This window comes from Scyliorhinus torazame, chromosome 31, assembly GCF_047496885.1.
Source record: "Scyliorhinus torazame isolate Kashiwa2021f chromosome 31, sScyTor2.1, whole genome shotgun sequence".
In the NCBI taxonomy this organism is placed as follows: Eukaryota; Metazoa; Chordata; class Chondrichthyes; order Carcharhiniformes; family Scyliorhinidae; genus Scyliorhinus; species Scyliorhinus torazame.
This window is the reverse complement of record NC_092737.1, coordinates 1,656,790-1,678,515: the sequence shown is the minus strand read 5'-3', so window position 1 is coordinate 1,678,515 and position 21,726 is coordinate 1,656,790.

Below are 21,726 nucleotides of genomic sequence, written 5' to 3'. Positions count from 1 at the left end.
AAGTAGGATGAAAGAGAGCGAAACGAGAAGAAGGAGGGTGAAAGTGAGCGAAACGAGACGAAGGAGAGAGGAAGAGAGCGAAATGAGACGAAGAAGGGAGAAAGAGAGCGAAACGAGACGAAGGAGGGTGAAAAAGAACGAAACGAGACGAAGAACGTTGAAAGAGAGCGAAACGAGACGAAGGAGAGAGGAAGAGAGCGAAATGAGACGCAGAAAGGTGAAAGAGAGCGAAACGAGACGAAGGAGGGTGAAAAAGAGCGAAACAAGACGAAGAAGGTTGAAAGAGAGCGAAACGAGACGAAGGAGTGTGAAAGAGAGTGAAACGAGGCGAAGGAAGGTGAAAGAGAGCGAATCGAGACAAAGAAGGGTGAAAGAGAGCGAAACGAGACGAAGGAAGGTGAAAGAGAGCGAACCAAGACGAAGGAGGGTGAAAGAGGGCGAAACGAGACAATGGAGGGTGGAAGAGAGCGAAACAAGACGAAGGAGGCTGAAAGAGAGCGAAACAAGACGAAGGAGGGTGAAAGAGTGCGAAACGAGATGAAGGAGGGTGAAAGAGAGCGAAACGAGATGAAGGAGGGTGAAAGAGAGCGAAACAAGACGAAGGAGGGTGAAAGAGAGCGAAACGAGACGAAGGAGGGAGAAAGAGAGTGAAACGAGGCGAAGGAAAGTGAAAGAGAGCGAAACGAGATGAAGAAGGGTGAAAGAGAGTGAATCGAGGAGAAGGACGGTGAAAGAGAGTGAAACGAGACGAAGGAGGGTGAAAGAGAGCGAAATGAGACAAAGGAGGGTGAAGGAGAGCAAAACAAGATGAAGGAGGGTGAAAGAGATCTAAACGAGACGAAGGAGGGTGAAAGAGAGCTAACTGAGACGAAGGAGGGTGAAAGAGAGCGAAACGAGTAGAAGGAGGGTGAAAGAGTGCGAAACGAGATGAAGCAGGGTGAAAAAGAGCGAAACAAGACGAAGGAGGGTGAAAGAGAGTGAAACGAGATGAAGGAAGGTGAAAGAGAGCGAACCGAGACGAAGGAGTGTGAAACGAGACGATGGAGTGTGGAAGAGAGCAAAACGAGGTGAAGGAGGCTGAAAGAGAGCGAAACGAGATGAAGGAGGGTGAAAGAGAGCGAACCGAGACGAAGGAGGGTGAAAGAGTGCGAACCGAGGCGAAGGAGAGTGAAAGAGAGCGAAACGAGACGAAGGAGGGTCAAACAGAGCGAAACGAGACGAAAGAGGGTGAAAGAGGGCGAAACAAGACGAAGGAGGATGGAAGAGAGCGAAACGAGATGAAGGACGGTGAAAGAGAGCGAAACGAGTAGAAGGAAGGTGAAAGAGAGCGAAACGAGACGAAGGAGGGTGAAAGAGAGCGAAACGAGATGAAGGAAGGTGAAAGAGAGCGAAACGAGACGAAGGAGGGTGAAAGAGAGCGAAACGAGATGAAGGAGGGTGAAAGAGAGCGAAACGAGATGAAGAAGGGTGAAAGAGGGCTAAACGAGACGAAGGAGGGTGAAAGAGAGCGAAACGAGACGAAGGAGGGTGAAAGAGAGTGAAACAAGAAAAAGGAGGGTGAAAGAAAGCAAAACGAGATGAAGGAAGGTGAAAGAGAGCGAAACGAGACGAAGGAGGGTGAAAGAGAGCCAAACGAGATGAAGGAGGGTGAAAGAGAGTGAAACAAGACAAAGGAGGGTGAAAGAGAGCGAAACGAGATGAAGGAAGGTGAAAGAGAGCGAAACGAGATGAAGGAGGGGGAAAAAGAGCGAAACGAGACGAAGGAGGGTGAAAGAGAGCGAAACGTGATGAAGAATGGTGAAAAAGGGCGAAACGAGACGAAGGAGGGTAGAAGAGAGCGAAACGAGACGAAGGAGGGTCAAAGAGAGCGAAACGAGACAAAGGAGGGTGGAAGAGAGCAAAACGAGACGAAGGAGGGTGAAAGAGGAGGAAACAAGACGAAGGAGGGAGAAGAGAGCGAAACGAGATGAAGGAGGGTGAAAGAGAGCGAAACGAGACGAAGGAGGGTGAAAGAGAGCGAAACGAGACGAAGGATGGTGAAAGAGAGCGAAACGAGACAAAGGAGGGTGAAAGAGAGCGAAACGAGACGAAGGAGGGTGAAAGAGAGTGAAACAAGACAAAGGAGGGTGAAAGAAAGCAAAACGAGATGAAGGAAGGTGAAAGAGAGCGAAACGAGACGAAGGAGGGTGAAAGAGAGCCAAACGAGATGAAGGAGGGTGAAAGAGAGTGAAACAAGACAAAGGAGGGTGAAAGAGAGCGAAACGAGATGAAGGAAGGTGAAAGAGAGCGAAACGAGACGAAGGAGGGGGAAAAAGAGCGAAACGAGACGAAGGAGGGTGAAAGAGAGCGAAACGTGATGAAGAATGGTGAAAAAGGGCGAAACGAGACGAAGGAGGGTAGAAGAGAGCGAAACGAGACGAAGGAGGGTCAAAGAGAGCGAAACGAGACAAAGGAGGGTGGAAGAGAGCAAAACGAGACGAAGGAGGGTGAAAGAGGGGGAAACAAGACGAAGGAGGGAGAAGAGAGCGAAACGAGATGAAGGAGGGTGAAAGAGAGCGAAACGAGACGAAGGAGGGTGAAAGAGAGCGAAACGAGACGAAGGATGGTGAAAGAGAGCGAAACGAGACGAAGGAGGGTGAAAGAGAGCGAAACGAGATGAAGGAGGGTGAAAGAGAGCGAAACAAGACGAAGGAGGGTGAAAGAGAGCGAAACGAGACGAAGGAGGGAGAAAGAGAGTGAAACGAGGCGAAGGAAAGTGAAAGAGAGCGAAACGAGATGAAGAAGGGTGAAAGAGAGTGAATCGAGGAGAAGGAAGGTGACAGAGAGTGAAACGAGACGAAGGAGGGTGAAAGAGAGCGAAATGAGACAAAGGAGGGTGAAGGAGAGCAAAACAAGATGAAGTTGGGTGAAAGAGATCTAAACGAGATGAAGGTGGATGAAAGAGAGCGAAACGAGACGAAGGAAGGTGAAAGAGAGCGAAACGATACAATGGAGGGTGAAAGAGAGCGAAGCAAGATGAAGGAGGGTGAAAGGGAGTGAAACGAGATGAAGGAGGGTGAAAGAGAGCGAAACGAGATGAAGAAGGGTGAAAGAGAGTGAAACGAGGAGAAGGAAGGTGAAAGAGAGTGAAACGAGACGAAGGAGGGTGAAAGAGAGCAAAATGAGACAAAGGAGGGTGAAGGAGAGCAAAACAAGATGAAGGAGGGTGAAAGAGATCTAAACGAGACGAAGGAGGGTGAAAGAGAGCTAACTGAGACGAAGGAGGGTGAAAGAGAGCGAAACGAGTAGAAGGAGGGTGAAAGAGTGCGAAACGAGATGAAGCAGGGTGAAAAAGAGCGAAACAAGACGAAGGAGGGTGAAAGAGAGTGAAACGAGATGAAGGCAGGTGAAAGAGAGCGAACCGAGACGAAGGAGTGTGAAACGAGACGATGGAGTGTGGAAGAGAGCAAAACGAGGTGAAGGAGGCTGAAAGAGAGCGAAACGAGATGAAGGAGGGTGAAAGAGAGCGAACCGAGACGAAGGAGGGTGAAAGAGTGCGAACCGAGGCGAAGGAGAGTGAAAGAGAGCGAAACGAGACGAAGGAGGGTCAAACAGAGCGAAACGAGACGAAAGAGGGTGAAAGAGGGCGAAACAAGACGAAGGAGGATGGAAGAGAGCGAAACGAGATGAAGGAGGGTGAAAGAGAGCGAAACGAGTAGAAGGAAGGTGAAAGAGAGCGAAACGAGACGAAGGAGGGTGAAAGAGAGCGAAACGAGATGAAGGAAGGTGAAAGAGAGCGAAACGAGACGAAGGAGGGTGAAAGAGAGCGAAACGAGATGAAGGAGGGTGAAAGAGAGCGAAACGAGATGAAGAAGGGTGAAAGAGGGCTAAACGAGACGAAGGAGGGTGAAAGAGAGCAAAACGAGACGAAGGAGGGTGAAAGAGAGTGAAACAAGACAAAGGAGGGTGAAAGAAAGCAAAACGAGATGAAGGAAGGTGAAAGAGAGCGAAACGAGACGAAGGAGGGTGAAAGAGAGCCAAACGAGATGAAGGAGGGTGAAAGAGAGTGAAACAAGACAAAGGAGGGTGAAAGAGAGCGAAACGAGATGAAGGAAGGTGAAAGAGAGCGAAACGAGACGAAGGAGGGGGAAAAAGAGCGAAGCGAGACGAAGGAGGGTGAAAGAGAGCGAAACGTGATGAAGAATGGTGAAAAAGGGCGAAACGAGACGAAGGAGGGTAGAAGAGAGCGAAACGAGACGAAGGAGGGTCAAAGAGAGCGAAACGAGACAAAGGAGGGTGGAAGAGAGCAAAACGAGACGAAGGAGGGTGAAAGAGGGGGAAACAAGACGAAGGAGGGAGAAGAGAGCGAAACGAGATGAAGGAGGGTGAAAGAGAGCGAAACGAGACGAAGGAGGGTGAAAGAGAGCGAAACGAGACGAAGGATGGTGAAAGAGAGCGAAACGAGACGAAGGAGGGTGAAAGAGAGCGAAACGAGATGAAGGAGGGTGAAAGAGAGCGAAACAAGACGAAGGAGGGTGAAAGAGAGCGAAACGAGACGAAGGAGGGAGAAAGAGAGTGAAACGAGGCGAAGGAAAGTGAAAGAGAGCGAAACGAGATGAAGAAGGGTGAAAGAGAGTGAATCGAGGAGAAGGAAGGTGACAGAGAGTGAAACGAGACGAAGGAGGGTGAAAGAGAGCGAAATGAGACAAAGGAGGGTGAAGGAGAGCAAAACAAGATGAAGGAGGGTGAAAGAGATCTAAACGAGATGAAGGAGGATGAAAGAGAGCGAAACGAGACGAAGGAAGGTGAAAGAGAGCGAAACGATACAATGGAGGGTGAAAGAGAGCGAAGCAAGATGAAGGAGGGTGAAAGAGAGCGAAACGAGATGAAGGAGGGTGAAAGAGAGCGAAACGAGATGAAGAAGGGTGAAAGAGAGTGAAACGAGGAGAAGGAAGGTGAAAGAGAGTGAAACGAGATGAAGGAGGGTGAAAGAGAGCGAAATGAGACAAAGGAGGGTGACGGAGAGCAAAACAAGATGAAGGAGGGTGAAAGAGATCTAAACGAGACGAAGGAGGGTGAAAGAGAGCTAACTGAGACGAAGGAGGGTGACAGAGAGCTAACCGAGATGAAGGAGGGTGAAAGAGAGCGAAACGAGATGAAGAAGGGTGAAAGAGGGCTAAACGAGACGAAGGATTGTGAAAGAGAGCGAAACGAGACGAAGGAAGGTGAAAGAGAGTGAAACGAGATGAAGGAGGGTGAAAGAGAGCGAAATGAGACAAAGGATGGTGAAGGAGAGCAAAACAAGATGAAGGAGGGTGAAAGAGATCTAAACGAGACGAAGGAGGGTGAAAGAGAGCTAACTGAGACGAAGGAGGGTGAAAGAGAGCGAAACGAGTAGAAGGAGGGTGAAAGAGTGCGAAACGAGATGAAGCAGGGTGAAAAAGAGCGAAACAAGACGAAGGAGGGTGAAAGAGAGTGAAACGAGATGAAGGAAGGTGAAAGAGAGCGAACCGAGATGAAGGAGTGTGAAACGAGACGATGGAGTGTGGAAGAGAGCAAAACGAGGTGAAGGAGGCTGAAAGAGAGCGAAACGAGATGAAGGAGGGTGAAAGAGAGCGAACCGAGACGAAGGAGGGTGAAAGAGTGCGAAACGAGACGAAGGAGGGTCAAACAGAGCGAAACGAGACGAAAGAGGGTGAAAGAGGGCGAAACAAGACGAAGGAGGATGGAAGAGAGCGAAACGAGATGAAGGAGGATGAAAGAGAGCGAAAAGAGTAGAAGGAAGGTGAAAGAGAGCGAAACGAGACGAAGGAGGGTGAAAGAGAGCGTAACGAGATGAAGGAAGGTGAAAGAGAGCGAAACGAGACGAAGGAGGGTGAAAGAGAGCGAAACGAGATGAAGGAGCGTGAAAGAGAGCGAAACGAGATGAAGAAGGGTGAAAGAGGGCTAAACGAGACGAAGGAGGGTGAAAGAGAGCGAAACGAGACGAAGGAGGGTGAAAGAGAGTGAAACAAGACAAAGGAGGGTGAAAGAGAGCGAAACGAGACGAAGGAAGGTGAAAGAGAGCGAAACGAGACGAAGGAGGGTGAAAGAGAGCCAAACGAGATGAAGGAGGGTGAAAGAGAGTGAAACAAGACAAAGGAGGGTGAAAGAGAGCGAAACGAGACGAAGGAAGGTGAAAGAGAGCGAAATGAGACGAAGGAGGGGGAAAAAGAGCGAAACGAGACGAAGGAGGGCGAAAGAGAGCTAAACGTGATGAAGAATGGTGAAACAGGGCGAAACGAGACGAAGGAGGGTAGAAGAGAGCGAAACGAGACGAAGGAGGGTCAAAGAGAGCGAAACGAGACAAAGGAGGGTGGAAGAGAGCAAAACGAGACGAAGGAGGGTGAAAGAGAGCAAAACGAGACGAAGTAGGATGAAAGAGAGCGAAACGAGACGAAGAAGGGTGAAAGAGGGCGAAACGAAAGGAAGGAGAGTGGATGAGAGCGAAATGAGACGAAGGAGGGTGAAAGAGAGCGAAACGAGACGAAGGAGGGTGAAAAAGAGCGAAACGAGACGGAGGAGGGTAAAAGAGAGCGAAACGAGATGAAGGAGGGTGAAAGAGAGCGAAACGAGATGAAGGAGGGTCAAACAGAGCGAAACGAGATGAAAGAGGGTGAAAGAGGGGGAAACAAGACGAAGGAGGGAGAAGAGAGCGAAACGAGATGAAGGAGGGTGAAAGAGAGCGAAACGAGACGAAGGAGGGTGAAAGAGAGCGAATCGAGACGAAGGAGGATGAAAGAGAGCGAAACGAGTCGAAGGAGGGCGAAAGAGAGCGAAACGAGATGAAGGAGGGTGAAAGAGAGCGAAACGAGACGAAGGAGGGTGACAGAGAGCTAACCGAGATGAAGGAGGGTGAAAGAGAGCGAAACGAGATGAAGAAGGGTGAAAGAGGGCTAAACGAGACGAAGGATTGTGAAAGAGAGCGAAACGAGACGAAGGAAGGTGAAAGAGAGTGAAACGAGATGAAGGAGGGTGAAAGAGAGCGAAATGAGACAAAGGAGGGTGAAGGAGAGCAAAACAAGATGAAGGAGGGTGAAAGAGATCTAAACGAGACGAAGGAGGGTGAAAGAGAGCTAACTGAGACGAAGGAGGGTGAAAGAGAGCGAAACGAGTAGAAGGAGGGTGAAAGAGTGCGAAACGAGATGAAGCAGGGTGAAAAAGAGCGAAACAAGACGAAGGAGGGTGAAAGAGAGTGAAACGAGATGAAGGAAGGTGAAAGAGAGCGAACCGAGACGAAGGAGTGTGAAACGAGACGATGGAGTGTGGAAGAGAGCAAAACGAGGTGAAGGAGGCTGAAAGAGAGCGAAACGAGATGAAGGAGGGTGAAAGAGAGCGAACCGAGACGAAGGAGGGTGAAAGAGTGCGAAACGAGACGAAGGAGGGTCAAACAGAGCGAAACGAGACGAAAGAGGGTGAAAGAGGGCGAAACAAGACGAAGGAGGATGGAAGAGAGCGAAACGAGATGAAGGAGGATGAAAGAGAGCGAAAAGAGTAGAAGGAAGGTGAAAGAGAGCGAAACGAGACGAAGGAGGGTGAAAGAGAGCGAAACGAGATGAAGGAAGGTGAAAGAGAGCGAAACGAGACGAAGGAGGGTGAAAGAGAGCGAAACGAGATGAAGGAGCGTGAAAGAGAGCGAAACGAGATGAAGAAGGGTGAAAGAGGGCTAAACGAGACGAAGGAGGGTGAAAGAGAGCGAAACGAGACGAAGGAGGGTGAAAGAGAGTGAAACAAGACAAAGGAGGGTGAAAGAGAGCGAAACGAGACGAAGGAAGGTGAAAGAGAGCGAAACGAGACGAAGGAGGGTGAAAGAGAGCCAAACGAGATGAAGGAGGGTGAAAGAGAGTGAAACAAGACAAAGGAGGGTGAAAGAGAGCGAAACGAGACGAAGGAAGGTGAAAGAGAGCGAAATGAGACGAAGGAGGGGGAAAAAGAGCGAAACGAGACGAAGGAGGGCGAAAGAGAGCGAAACGTGATGAAGAATGGTGAAACAGGGCGAAACGAGACGAAGGAGGGTAGAAGAGAGCGAAACGAGACGAAGGAGGGTCAAAGAGAGCGAAACGAGACAAAGGAGGGTGGAAGAGAGCAAAACGAGACGAAGGAGGGTGAAAGAGAGCAAAACGAGACGAAGTAGGATGAAAGAGAGCGAAACGAGACGAAGGAGGGTGAAAGAGGGCGAAACGAAAGGAAGGAGAGTGGATGAGAGCGAAATGAGACGAAGGAGGGTGAAAGAGAGCGAAACGAGACGAAGGAGGGTGAAAAAGAGCGAAACGAGACGGAGGAGGGTAAAAGAGAGCGAAACGAGATGAAGGAGGGTGAAAGAGAGCGAAACGAGATGAAGGAGGGTCAAACAGAGCGAAACGAGATGAAAGAGGGTGAAAGAGGGGGAAACAAGATGAAGGAGGGAGAAGAGAACGAAACGAGATGAAGGAGGGTGAAAGAGAGCGAAACGAAACGAAGGAGGGTGAAAGAGAGCGAAACGAGACGAAGGAGGGTGAAAGAGAGCGAAACGAGTCGAAGGAGGGTGAAAGAGAGCGAAACGAGATGAAGGAGGGTGAAAGAGAGCGAAACGAGACGAAGGAGGGTGACAGAGAGCTAACCGAGATGAAGGAGGGTGAAAGAGAGCGAAACGAGATGAAGAAGGGTGAAAGAGGGCTAAACGAGACGAAGGATTGTGAAAGAGAGCGAAACGAGACGAAGGAAGGTGAAAGAGAGTGAAACGAGATGAAGGAGGGTGAAAGAGAGCGAAATGAGACAAAGGAGGGTGAAGGAGAGCAAAACAAGATGAAGGAGGGTGAAAGAGATCTAAACGAGACGAAGGAGGGTGAAAGAGAGCTAACTGAGACGAAGGAGGGTGAAAGAGAGCGAAACGAGTAGAAGGAGGGTGAAAGAGTGCGAAACGAGATGAAGCAGGGTGAAAAAGAGCGAAACAAGACGAAGGAGGGTGAAAGAGAGTGAAACGAGATGAAGGAAGGTGAAAGAGAGCGAACCGAGACGAAGGAGTGTGAAACGAGACGATGGAGTGTGGAAGAGAGCAAAACGAGGTGAAGGAGGCTGAAAGAGAGCGAAACGAGATGAAGGAGGGTGAAAGAGAGCGAACCGAGACGAAGGAGGGTGAAAGAGTGCGAAACGAGACGAAGGAGGGTCAAACAGAGCGAAACGAGACGAAAGAGGGTGAAAGAGGGCGAAACAAGACGAAGGAGGATGGAAGAGAGCGAAACGAGATGAAGGAGGGTGAAAGAGAGCGAAAAGAGTAGAAGGAAGGTGAAAGAGAGCGAAACGAGACGAAGGAGGGTGAAAGAGAGCGAAACGAGATGAAGGAAGGTGAAAGAGAGCGAAACGAGACGAAGGAGGGTGAAAGAGAGCGAAACGAGATGAAGGAGCGTGAAAGAGAGCGAAACGAGATGAAGAAGGGTGAAAGAGGGCTAAACGAGACGAAGGAGGGTGAAAGAGAGCGAAACGAGATGAAGGAAGGTGAAAGAGAGCGAAACGAGACGAAGGAGGGTGAAAGAGAGCGAAACGAGATGAAGGAGCGTGAAAGAGAGCGAAACGAGATGAAGAAGGGTGAAAGAGGGCTAAACGAGACGAAGGAGGGTGAAAGAGAGCGAAACGAGATGAAGGAGGGTGAAAGAGAGTGAAACAAGACAAAGGAGGGTGAAAGAGAGCGAAACGAGACGAAGGAAGGTGAAAGAGAGCGAAACGAGACGAAGGAGGGTGAAAGAGAGCCAAACGAGATGAAGGAGGGTGAAAGAGAGTGAAACAAGACAAAGGAGGGTGAAAGAGAGCGAAACGAGACGAAGGAAGGTGAAAGAGAGAGAAACGAGACGAAGGAGGGGGAAAAAGAGCGAAACGAGACGAAGGAGGGTGAAAGAGAGCGAAACGTGATGAAGAATGGTGAAAAAGGGCGAAACGAGACGAAGGAGGGTAGAAGAGAGCGAAACGAGACGAAGGAGGGTCAAAGAGAGCGAAACGAGACAAAGGAGGGTGGAAGAGAGCAAAACGAGACGAAGGAGGGTGAAAGAGAGCAAAACGAGACGAAGTAGGATGAAAGAGAGCGAAACGAGACGAAGGAGGGTGAAAGAGGGCGAAACGAAAGGAAGGAGAGTGGACGAGAGCGAAATGAGACGAAGGAGGGTGAAAGAGAGCGAAACGAGACGAAGGAGGGTGAAAAAGAGCGAAACGAGACGGAGGAGGGTAAAAGAGAGCGAAACGAGATGAAGGAGGGTGAAAGAGAGCGAAACGAGATGAAGGAGGGTCAAACAGAGCGAAACGAGATGAAAGAGGGTGAAAGAGGGGGAAACAAGACGAAGGAGGGAGAAGAGAGCGAAACGAGATGAAGGAGGGTGAAAGAGAGCGAAACGAGACGAAGGAGGGTGAAAGAGAGCGAAACGAGACGAAGGAGGGTGAAAGAGAGCGAAACGAGTCGAAGGAGGGTGAAAGAGAGCGAAACGAGATGATGGAGGGTGAAAGAGAGCGAAACGAGACGAAGGAGGGTGACAGAGAGCTAACCGAGATGAAGGAGGGTGAAAGAGAGCGAAACGAGATGAAGAAGGGTGAAAGAGGGCTAAACGAGACGAAGGATTGTGAAAGAGAGCGAAACGAGACGAAGGAAGGTGAAAGAGAGTGAAACGAGATGAAGGAGGGTGAAAGAGAGCGAAATGAGACAAAGGAGGGTGAAGGAGAGCAAAACAAGATGAAGGAGGGTGAAAGAGATCTAAACGAGACGAAGGAGGGTGAAAGAGAGCTAACTGAGACGAAGGAGGGTGAAAGAGAGCGAAACGAGTAGAAGGAGGGTGAAAGAGTGCGAAACGAGATGAAGCAGGGTGAAAAAGAGCGAAACAAGACGAAGGAGGGTGAAAGAGAGTGAAACGAGATGAAGGAAGGTGAAAGAGAGCGAACCGAGACGAAGGAGTGTGAAACGAGACGATGGAGTGTGGAAGAGAGCAAAACGAGGTGAAGGAGGCTGAAAGAGAGCGAAACGAGATGAATGAGGGTGAAAGAGAGCGAACCGAGACGAAGGAGGGTGAAAGAGTGCGAAACGAGACGAAGGAGGGACAAACAGAGCGAAACGAGACGAAAGAGGGTGAAAGAGGGCGAAACGAGATGAAGGAAGGTGAAAGAGAGCGAAACGAGACGAAGGAGGGTGAAAGAGAGCGAAACGAGATGAAGGAGCGTGAAAGAGAGCGAAACGAGATGAAGAAGGGTGAAAGAGGGCTAAACGAGACGAAGGAGGGTGAAAGAGAGCGAAACGAGACGAAGGAGGGTGAAAGAGAGTGAAACAAGACAAAGGAGGGTGAAAGAGAGCGAAACGAGACGAAGGAAGGTGAAAGAGAGCGAAACGAGACGAAGGAGGGTGAAAGAGAGCCAAACGAGATGAAGGAGGGTGAAAGAGAGTGAAACAAGACAAAGGAGGGTGAAAGAGAGCGAAACGAGACGAAGGAAGGTGAAAGAGAGCGAAACGAGACGAAGGAGGGGGAAAAAGAGCGAAACGAGACGAAGGAGGGTGAAAGAGAGCGAAACGTGATGAAGAATGGTGAAAAAGGGCGAAACGAGACGAAGGAGGGTAGAAGAGAGCGAAACGAGACGAAGGAGGGTCAAAGAGAGCGAAACGAGACAAAGGAGGGTGGAAGAGAGCAAAACGAGACGAAGGAGGGTGAAAGAGAGCAAAACGAGACGAAGTAGGATGAAAGAGAGCGAAACGAGACGATGGAGGGTGAAAGAGGGCGAAACGAAAGGAAGGAGAGTGGATGAGAGCGAAATGAGACGAAGGAGGGTGAAAGAGAGCGAAACGAGACGAAGGAGGGTGAAAAAGAGCGAAACGAGACGGAGGAGGGTAAAAGAGAGCGAAACGAGATGAAGGAGGGTGAAAGAGAGCGAAACGAGATGAAGGAGGGTCAAACAGAGCGAAACGAGATGAAAGAGGGTGAAAGAGGGGGAAACAAGACGAAGGAGGGAGAAGAGAGCGAAACGAGATGAAGGAGGGTGAAAGAGGGCGAAACGAGACGAAGGAGGGTGAAAGAGAGCGAAACGAGACGAAGGAGGGTGAAAGAGAGCGAAACGAGTCGAAGGAGGGTGAAAGAGAGCGAAACGAGACGAAGGAGGGTGAAAGAGAGCGAAACGAGACAAAGGAGGGTGGAAGAGAGCAAAACGAGACGAAGGAGGGTGAAAGAGAGCAAAACGAGACGAAGTAGGATGAAAGAGAGCGAAACGAGACGAAGGAGGGTGAAAGAGGGCGAAACGAAAGGAAGGAGAGTGGACGAGAGCGAAATGAGACGAAGGAGGGTGAAAGAGAGCGAAACGAGACGAAGGAGGGTGAAAAAGAGCGAAACGAGACGGAGGAGGGTAAAAGAGAGCGAAACGAGATGAAGGAGGGTGAAAGAGAGCGAAACGAGATGAAGGAGGGTCAAACAGAGCGAAACGAGATGAAAGAGGGTGAAAGAGGGGGAAACAAGACGAAGGAGGGAGAAGAGAGCGAAACGAGATGAAGGAGGGTGAAAGAGAGCGAAACGAGACGAAGGAGGGTGAAAGAGAGCGAAACGAGACGAAGGAGGGTGAAAGAGAGCGAAACGAGTCGAAGGAGGGTGAAAGAGAGCGAAACGAGATGATGGAGGGTGAAAGAGAGCGAAACGAGACGAAGGAGGGTGACAGAGAGCTAACCGAGATGAAGGAGGGTGAAAGAGAGCGAAACGAGATGAAGAAGGGTGAAAGAGGGCTAAACGAGACGAAGGATTGTGAAAGAGAGCAAAACGAGACGAAGGAAGGTGAAAGAGAGTGAAACGAGATGAAGGAGGGTGAAAGAGAGCGAAATGAGACAAAGGAGGGTGAAGGAGAGCAAAACAAGATGAAGGAGGGTGAAAGAGATCTAAACGAGACGAAGGAGGGTGAAAGAGAGCTAACTGAGACGAAGGAGGGTGAAAGAGAGCGAAACGAGTAGAAGGAGGGTGAAAGAGTGCGAAACGAGATGAAGCAGGGTGAAAAAGAGCGAAACAAGACGAAGGAGGGTGAAAGAGAGTGAAACGAGATGAAGGAAGGTGAAAGAGAGCGAACCGAGACGAAGGAGTGTGAAACGAGACGATGGAGTGTGGAAGAGAGCAAAACGAGGTGAAGGAGGCTGAAAGAGAGCGAAACGAGATGAATGAGGGTGAAAGAGAGCGAACCGAGACGAAGGAGGGTGAAAGAGTGCGAAACGAGACGAAGGAGGGACAAACAGAGCGAAACGAGACGAAAGAGGGTGAAAGAGGGCGAAACGAGATGAAGGAAGGTGAAAGAGAGCGAAACGAGACGAAGGAGGGTGAAAGAGAGCGAAACGAGATGAAGGAGCGTGAAAGAGAGCGAAACGAGATGAAGAAGGGTGAAAGAGGGCTAAACGAGACGAAGGAGGGTGAAAGAGAGCGAAACGAGACGAAGGAGGGTGAAAGAGAGTGAAACAAGACAAAGGAGGGTGAAAGAGAGCGAAACGAGACGAAGGAAGGTGAAAGAGAGCGAAACGAGACGAAGGAGGGTGAAAGAGAGCCAAACGAGATGAAGGAGGGTGAAAGAGAGTGAAACAAGACAAAGGAGGGTGAAAGAGAGCGAAACGAGACGAAGGAAGGTGAAAGAGAGCGAAACGAGACGAAGGAGGGGGAAAAAGAGCGAAACGAGACGAAGGAGGGTGAAAGAGAGCGAAACGTGATGAAGAATGGTGAAAAAGGGCGAAACGAGACGAAGGAGGGTAGAAGAGAGCGAAACGAGACGAAGGAGGGTCAAAGAGAGCGAAACGAGACAAAGGAGGGTGGAAGAGAGCAAAACGAGACGAAGGAGGGTGAAAGAGAGCAAAACGAGACGAAGTAGGATGAAAGAGAGCGAAACGAGACGATGGAGGGTGAAAGAGGGCGAAACGAAAGGAAGGAGAGTGGATGAGAGCGAAATGAGACGAAGGAGGGTGAAAGAGAGCGAAACGAGACGAAGGAGGGTGAAAAAGAGCGAAACGAGACGGAGGAGGGTAAAAGAGAGCGAAACGAGATGAAGGAGGGTGAAAGAGAGCGAAACGAGATGAAGGAGGGTCAAACAGAGCGAAACGAGATGAAAGAGGGTGAAAGAGGGGGAAACAAGACGAAGGAGGGAGAAGAGAGCGAAACGAGATGAAGGAGGGTGAAAGAGAGCGAAACGAGACGAAGGAGGGTGAAAGAGAGCGAAACGAGACGAAGGAGGGTGAAAGAGAGCGAAACGAGTCGAAGGAGGGTGAAAGAGAGCGAAACGAGATGAAGGAGGGTGAAAGAGAGCGAAACGAGTCGAAGGAGGGTGAAAGAGAGCGAAACGAGATGAAGGAGGGTGAAAGAGAGCGAAACGAGACGAAGGAGGGTGACAGAGAGCTAACCGAGATGAAGGAGGGTGAAAGAGAGCGAAACGAGATGAAGAAGGGTGAAAGAGGGCTAAACGAGACGAAGGATTGTGAAAGAGAGCGAAACGAGACGAAGGAAGGTGAAAGAGAGTGAAACGAGATGAAGGAGGGTGAAAGAGAGCGAAATGAGACAAAGGAGGGTGAAGGAGAGCAAAACAAGATGAAGGAGGGTGAAAGAGATCTAAACGAGACGAAGGAGGGTGAAAGAGAGCTAACTGAGACGAAGGAGGGTGAAAGAGAGCGAAACGAGTAGAAGGAGGGTGAAAGAGTGCGAAACGAGATGAAGCAGGGTGAAAAAGAGCGAAACAAGACGAAGGAGGGTGAAAGAGAGTGAAACGAGATGAAGGAAGGTGAAAGAGAGCGAACCGAGACGAAGGAGTGTGAAACGAGACGATGGAGTGTGGAAGAGAGCAAAACGAGGTGAAGGAGGCTGAAAGAGAGCGAAACGAGATGAAGGAGGGTGAAAGAGAGCGAACCGAGACGAAGGAGGGTGAAAGAGTGCGAAACGAGACGAAGGAGGGTCAAACAGAGCGAAACGAGACGAAAGAGGGTGAAAGAGGGCGAAACAAGACGAAGGAGGATGGAAGAGAGCGAAACGAGATGAAGGAGGATGAAAGAGAGCGAAAAGAGTAGAAGGAAGGTGAAAGAGAGCGAAACGAGACGAAGGAGGGTGAAAGAGAGCGAAACGAGATGAAGGAAGGTGAAAGAGAGCGAAACGAGACGAAGGAGGGTGAAAGAGAGCGAAACGAGATGAAGGAGCGTGAAAGAGAGCGAAACGAGATGAAGAAGGGTGAAAGAGGGCTAAACGAGACGAAGGAGGGTGAAAGAGAGCGAAACGAGACGAAGGAGGGTGAAAGAGAGTGAAACAAGACAAAGGAGGGTGAAAGAGAGCGAAACGAGACGAAGGAAGGTGAAAGAGAGCGAAACGAGACGAAGGAGGGTGAAAGAGAGCCAAACGAGATGAAGGAGGGTGAAAGAGAGTGAAACAAGACAAAGGAGGGTGAAAGAGAGCGAAACGAGACGAAGGAAGGTGAAAGAGAGCGAAATGAGACGAAGGAGGGGGAAAAAGAGCGAAACGAGACGAAGGAGGGTGAAAGAGAGCGAAACGTGATGAAGAATGGTGAAAAAGGGCGAAACGAGACGAAGGAGGGTAGAAGAGAGCGAAACGAGACGAAGGAGGGTCAAAGAGAGCGAAACGAGACAAAGGAGGGTGGAAGAGAGCAAAACGAGACGAAGGAGGGTGAAAGAGAGCAAAACGAGACGAAGTAGGATGAAAGAGAGCGAAACGAGACGAAGGAGGGTGAAAGAGGGCGAAACGAAAGGAAGGAGAGTGGATGAGAGCGAAATGAGACGAAGGAGGGTGAAAGAGAGCGAAACGAGACGAAGGAGGGTGAAAAAGAGCGAAACGAGACGGAGGAGGGTAAAAGAGAGCGAAACGAGATGAAGGAGGGTGAAAGAGAGCGAAACGAGATGAAGGAGGGTCAAACAGAGCGAAACGAGATGAAAGAGGGTGAAAGAGGGGGAAACAAGACGAAGGAGGGAGAAGAGAGCGAAACGAGATGAAGGAGGGTGAAAGAGAGCGAAACGAGACGAAGGAGGGTGAAAGAGAGCGAAACGAGTCGAAGGAGGGTGAAAGAGAGCGAAACGAGATGAAGGAGGGTGAAAGAGAGCGAAACGAGACGAAGGAGGGTGACAGAGAGCTAACCGAGATGAAGGAGGGTGAAAGAGAGCGAAACGAGATGAAGAAGGGTGAAAGAGGGCTAAACGAGACGAAGGATTGTGAAAGAGAGCGAAACGAGAGGAAGGAAGGTGAAAGAGGGTGAAACGAGATGAAGGAGGGTGAAAGAGAGCGAAACGAGACGAAGGAGGGTGACAGAGGGCTAAACGAGACGAAGGATTGTGAAAGAGAGCGAAACGAGACGAAGGAAGGTGAAAGAGAGTGAAACGAGATGAAGGAGGGTGAAAGAGAGCGAAATGAGACAAAGGAGGGTGAAGGAGAGCAAAACAAGATGAAGGAGGGTGAAAGAGATCTAAACGAGACGAAGGAGGGTGAAAGAGAGCTAACTGAGACGAAGGAGGGTGAAAGAGAGCGAAACGAGTAGAAGGAGGGTGAAAGAGTGCGAAACGAGATGAAGCAGGGTGAAAAAGAGCGAAACAAGACGAAGGAGGGTGAAAGAGAGTGAAACGAGATGAAGGAAGGTGAAAGAGAGCGAACCGAGACGAAGGAGTGTGAAACGAGACGATGGAGTGTGGAAGAGAGCAAAACGAGGTGAAGGAGGCTGAAAGAGAGCGAAACGAGATGAATGAGGGTGAAAGAGAGCGAACCGAGACGAAGGAGGGTGAAAGAGTGCGAAACGAGACGAAGGAGGGACAAACAGAGCGAAACGAGACGAAAGAGGGTGAAAGAGGGCGAAACGAGATGAAGGAAGGTGAAAGAGAGCGAAACGAGACGAAGGAGGGTGAAAGAGAGCGAAACGAGATGAAGGAGCGTGAAAGAGAGCGAAACGAGATGAAGAAGGGTGAAAGAGGGCTAAACGAGACGAAGGAGGGTGAAAGAGAGCGAAACGAGACGAAGGAGGGTGAAAGAGGGCGAAACAAGACGAAGGAGGATGGAAGAGAGCGAAACGAGATGAAGGAGGGTGAAAGAGAGCGAAAAGAGTAGAAGGAAGGTGAAAGAGAGCGAAACGAGACGAAGGAGGGTGAAAGAGAGCGAAACGAGATGAAGGAAGGTGAAAGAGAGCGAAACGAGACGAAGGAGGGTGAAAGAGAGCGAAACGAGATTCAGGAGCGTGAAAGAGAGCGAAACGAGATGAAGAAGGGTGAAAGAGAGCGAAACGAGACGAAGGAGGGTGAAAGAGAGTGAAACAAGACAAAGGAGGGTGAAAGAGAGCGAAACGAGACGAAGGAAGGTGAAAGAGAGCGAAACGAGACGAAGGAGGGTGAAAGAGAGCCAAACGAGATGAAGGAGGGTGAAAGAGAGTGAAACAAGACAAAGGAGGGTGAAAGAGAGCGAAACGAGACGAAGGAAGGTGAAAGAGAGCGAAACGAGACGAAGGAGGGGGAAAATGAGCGAAACGAGACGAAGGAGGGTGAAAGAGAGCGAAACGTGATGAAGAATGGTGAAAAAGGGCGAAACGAGACGAAGGAGGGTAGAAGAGAGCGAAACGAGACGAAGGAGGGTCAAAGAGAGCGAAACGAGACAAAGGAGGGTGGAAGAGAGCAAAACGAGACGAAGGAGGGTGAAAGAGAGCAAAACGAGACGAAGGAGGGTGAAAGAGAGCGAAACGAAAGGAAGGAGAGTGGATGAGAGCGAAATGAGACGAAGGAGGGTGAAAGAGAGCGAAACGAGACGAAGGAGGGTGAAAAAGAGCGAAACGAGACGGAGGAGGGTAAAAGAGAGCGAAACGAGATGAACGAGGGTGAAAGAGAGCGAAACGAGATGAAGGAGGGTCAAACAGAGCGAAACGAGATGAAAGAGAGTGAAAGAGGGGGAAACAAGACGAAGGAGGGAGAAGAGAGCGAAACGAGATGAAGGAGGGTGAAAGAGAGCGAAACGAGACGAAGGAGGGTGAAAGAGAGCGAAACGAGACGAAGGAGGGTGTAAGAGAGCGAAACGAGTCGAAGGAGGGTGAAAGAGAGCGAAACGAGATGAAGGAGGGTGAAAGAGAGCGAAACGAGACGAAGGAGGGTGACAGAGAGCTAACCGAGATGAAGGAGGGTGAAAGAGAGCGAAACGAGATGAAGAAGGGTGAAAGAGGGCTAAACGAGACGAAGGATTGTGAAAGAGAGCGAAACGAGACGAAGGAGGGTGAAAGAGAGTGAAACAAGACAAAGGAGGGTGAAAGAGAGTGAAACGAGATAGAAGGAAGGTGAAAGAGAGCGAAACGAGACGAAGGAGGGTGAAAGAGAGCCAAACGAGACGAAGGAGTGTGAAAGAGAGCGAAACGAGACGAAGGAGGGGGAAAGAGAGCGAAACGAGACGAAGGAGGGTGAAAGAGAGCGAAACGAGATGAAGAATGGTGAAAGAGGGCGAAACGAGACAAAGGAGGGTAGAAGAGAGCGAAACGAGACGAAGGAGGGTCAAAGAGAGCGAAACGAGACAAAGGAGGGTGGAAGAGAGCAAAACGAGACGAAGGAGGGTGAAAGAGAGCAAAACGAGACGAAGTAGGATGAAAGAGAGCGAAACGAGACGAAGGAGGGTGAAAGAGAGCGAAACGAAACGAAGGAGAGTGGAAGAGAGCGAAATGAGACGAAGGAGGGTGAAAGAGAGCGAAACGAGACGAAGGAGGGTGAAAAAGAGCGAAACGAGACGAAGGAGGGTGAAAGAGAGCGAAACGAGATGAAGGAGGGTGAAAGAGAGCGAAACGAGATGAAGGAGGGTTAAAGAGAGCGAAACAAGACGAAGGAGGGTGAAAGGCAGCAAAACGAGACGAAGGAGGGAGAAAGAGAGTGAAATGAGGCGAAGGAAGGTGAAAGAGAGCGAAACGAGACAAAGGAGGGTGAAAGAGAGCGAAACGAGACGAAGGAAGGTGAAAGAGAGCGAAACGATACAAAGGAGGGTGAAAGAGAGCGAAGCAAGATGAAGGAGGGTGAGAGATAGCGAAACGAGATGAAGGAGGGTGAAAGAGAGCGAAACGAGACGAAGGAGGGTGAAAGAGAGTGAAACGAGATGAAGAAGGATGAAAGAGGGCGAAACGAGACGAAGGAGGGTAGAAGAGAGCGAAACGAGACGAAGGAGGGTCAAAGAGAGCGAAACGAGACGAAGGAGGGTGAAAGAGAGGGAAACGAGTAGAAGGAAGGTGAATGAGAGCGAAACGAGACGAAGGAGGGTGAAAAAGAGCCAAACGAGACGAAGGAGGGTGAAAGAGAGCGAAACAAGACAAAGGAGGGTGAAAGTGAGCGAAACGAGACGAAGGAAGGTGAAAGAGAGCGAAACGAGATGAAGGAGGGTGAAAGAGAGCGAAACGAGACGAAGGAGGGTGAAAGAGAGCGAAACGAGAGGAAGAAGGGTGAAAGAGGGCAAAACGAGACGAAGGAGGGTAGAAGAGAGCGAAACGAGACGAAGGAGGGTAAAAGAGAGCGAAACGAGACGAAGGAGGGAGAAAGAGAGTGAAACGAGACGAAGGAGGTTGAAAGAGGGCGAAACGAGATGAAGGAGGGTGGAAGAGAGCGAAACGAGACGAAGGAGGGGGAAAAAGAGCGAAACGAGACGAAGGAGGGTGAAAGAGAGCGAAACGTGATGAAGAATGGTGAAAAAGGGCGAAACGAGACGAAGGAGGGTAGAAGAGAGCGAAACGAGACGAAGGAGGGTCAAAGAGAGCGAAACGAGACAAAGGAGGGTGGAAGAGAGCAAAACGAGACGAAGGAGGGTGAAAGAGAGCAAAACGAGACGAAGTAGGATGAAAGAGAGCGAAACGAGACGAAGGAGGGTGAAAGAGAGCGAAACGAAAGGAAGGAGAGTGGATGAGAGCGAAATGAGACGAAGGAGGGTGAAAGAGAGCGAAACGAGACGAAGGAGGGTGAAAAAGAGCGAAACGAGACGGAGGAGGGTAAAAGAGAGCGAAACGAGATGAAGGAGGGTGAAAGAGAGCGAAACGAGATGAAGGAGGGTCAAACAGAGCGAAACGTGATGAAAGAGAGTGAAAGAGGGGGAAACAAGACGAAGGAGGGAGAAGAGAGCGAAACGAGATGAAGGAGGGTGAAAGAGAGCGAAACGAGACGAAGGAGGGTGAAAGAGAGCGAAACGAGACGAAGGAGGGTGAAAGAGAGCGAAACGAGTCGAAGGAGGGTGAAAGAGAGCGAAACGAGATGAAGGAGGGTGAAAGAGAGCGAAACGAGACGAAGGAGGGTGACAGAGAGCTAACCGAGATGAAGGAGGGTGAAAGAGAGCGAAACGAGATGAAGAAGGGTGAAAGAGGGCTAAACGAGACGAAGGAGGGTAGAAGAGAGCGAAACGAGACGAAGGAGGGTCAAAGAGAGCGAAACGAGACGAAGGAGGGTGAAAGAGAGGGAAACGAGTAGAAGGAAGGTGAATGAGAGCGAAACGAGACGAAGGAGGGTGAAAAAGAGCCAAACGAGACGAAGGAGGGTGAAAGAGAGCGAAACAAGACAAAGGAGGGTGAAAGTGAGCGAAACGAGACGAAGGAAGGTGAAAGAGAGCGAAACGAGATGAAGGAGGGTGAAAGAGAGCGAAACGAGACGAAGGAGGGTGAAAGAGAGCGAAACGAGAGGAAGAAGGGTGAAAGAGGGCAAAACGAGACGAAGGAGGGTAGAAGAGAGCGAAACGAGACGAAGAAGGGTAAAAGAGAGCGAAACGAGACGAAGGAGGGAGAAAGAGAGTGAAACGAGACGAAGGAGGTTGAAAGAGGGCGAAACGAGATGAAGGAGGGTGGAAGAGAGCGAAACGAGACGAAGGAGGGGGAAAAAGAGCGAAACGAGACGAAGGAGGGTGAAAGAGAGCGAAACGTGATGAAGAATGGTGAAAAAGGGCGAAACGAGACGAAGGAGGGTAGAAGAGAGCGAAACGAGACGAAGGAGGGTCAAAGAGAGCGAAACGAGACAAAGGAGGGTGGAAGAGAGCAAAACGAGACGAAGGAGGGTGAAAGAGAGCAAAACGAGACGAAGTAGGATGAAAGAGAGCGAAACGAGACGAAGGAGGGTGAAAGAGAGCGAAACGAAAGGAAGGAGAGTGGATGAGAGCGAAATGAGTCGAAGGAGGGTGAAAGAGAGCGAAACGAGACGAAGGAGGGTGAAAAAGAGCGAAACGAGACGGAGGAGGGTAAAAGAGAGCGAAACGAGATGAAGGAGGGTGAAAGAGAGCGAAACGAGATGAAGGAGGGTCAAACAGAGCGAAACGAGATGAAAGAGAGTGAAAGAGGGGGAAACAAGACGAAGGAGGGAGAAGAGAGCGATACGAGATGAAGGAGGGTGAAAGAGAGCGAAACGAGACGAAGGAGGGTGAAAGAGAGCGAAACGAGACGAAGGAGGGTGAAAGAGAGCGAAACGAGTCGAAGGAGGGTGAAAGAGAGCGAAACGAGATGAAGGAGGGTGAAAGAGAGCGAAACGAGACGAAGGAGGGTGACAGAGAGCTAACCGAGATGAAGGAGGGTGAAAGAGAGCGAAACGAGATGAAGAAGGGTGAAAGAGGGCTAAACGAGACGAAGGATTGTGAAAGAGAGCGAAACGAGACGAGGGAGGGTGAAAGAGAGTGAAACAAGACAAAGGAGGGTGAAAGAGAGTGAAACGAGACGAAGGAAGGTGAAAGAGAGCGAAACGAGACGAAGGAGGGTGAAAGAGAGCCAAACGAGACGAAGGAGTGTGAAAGAGAG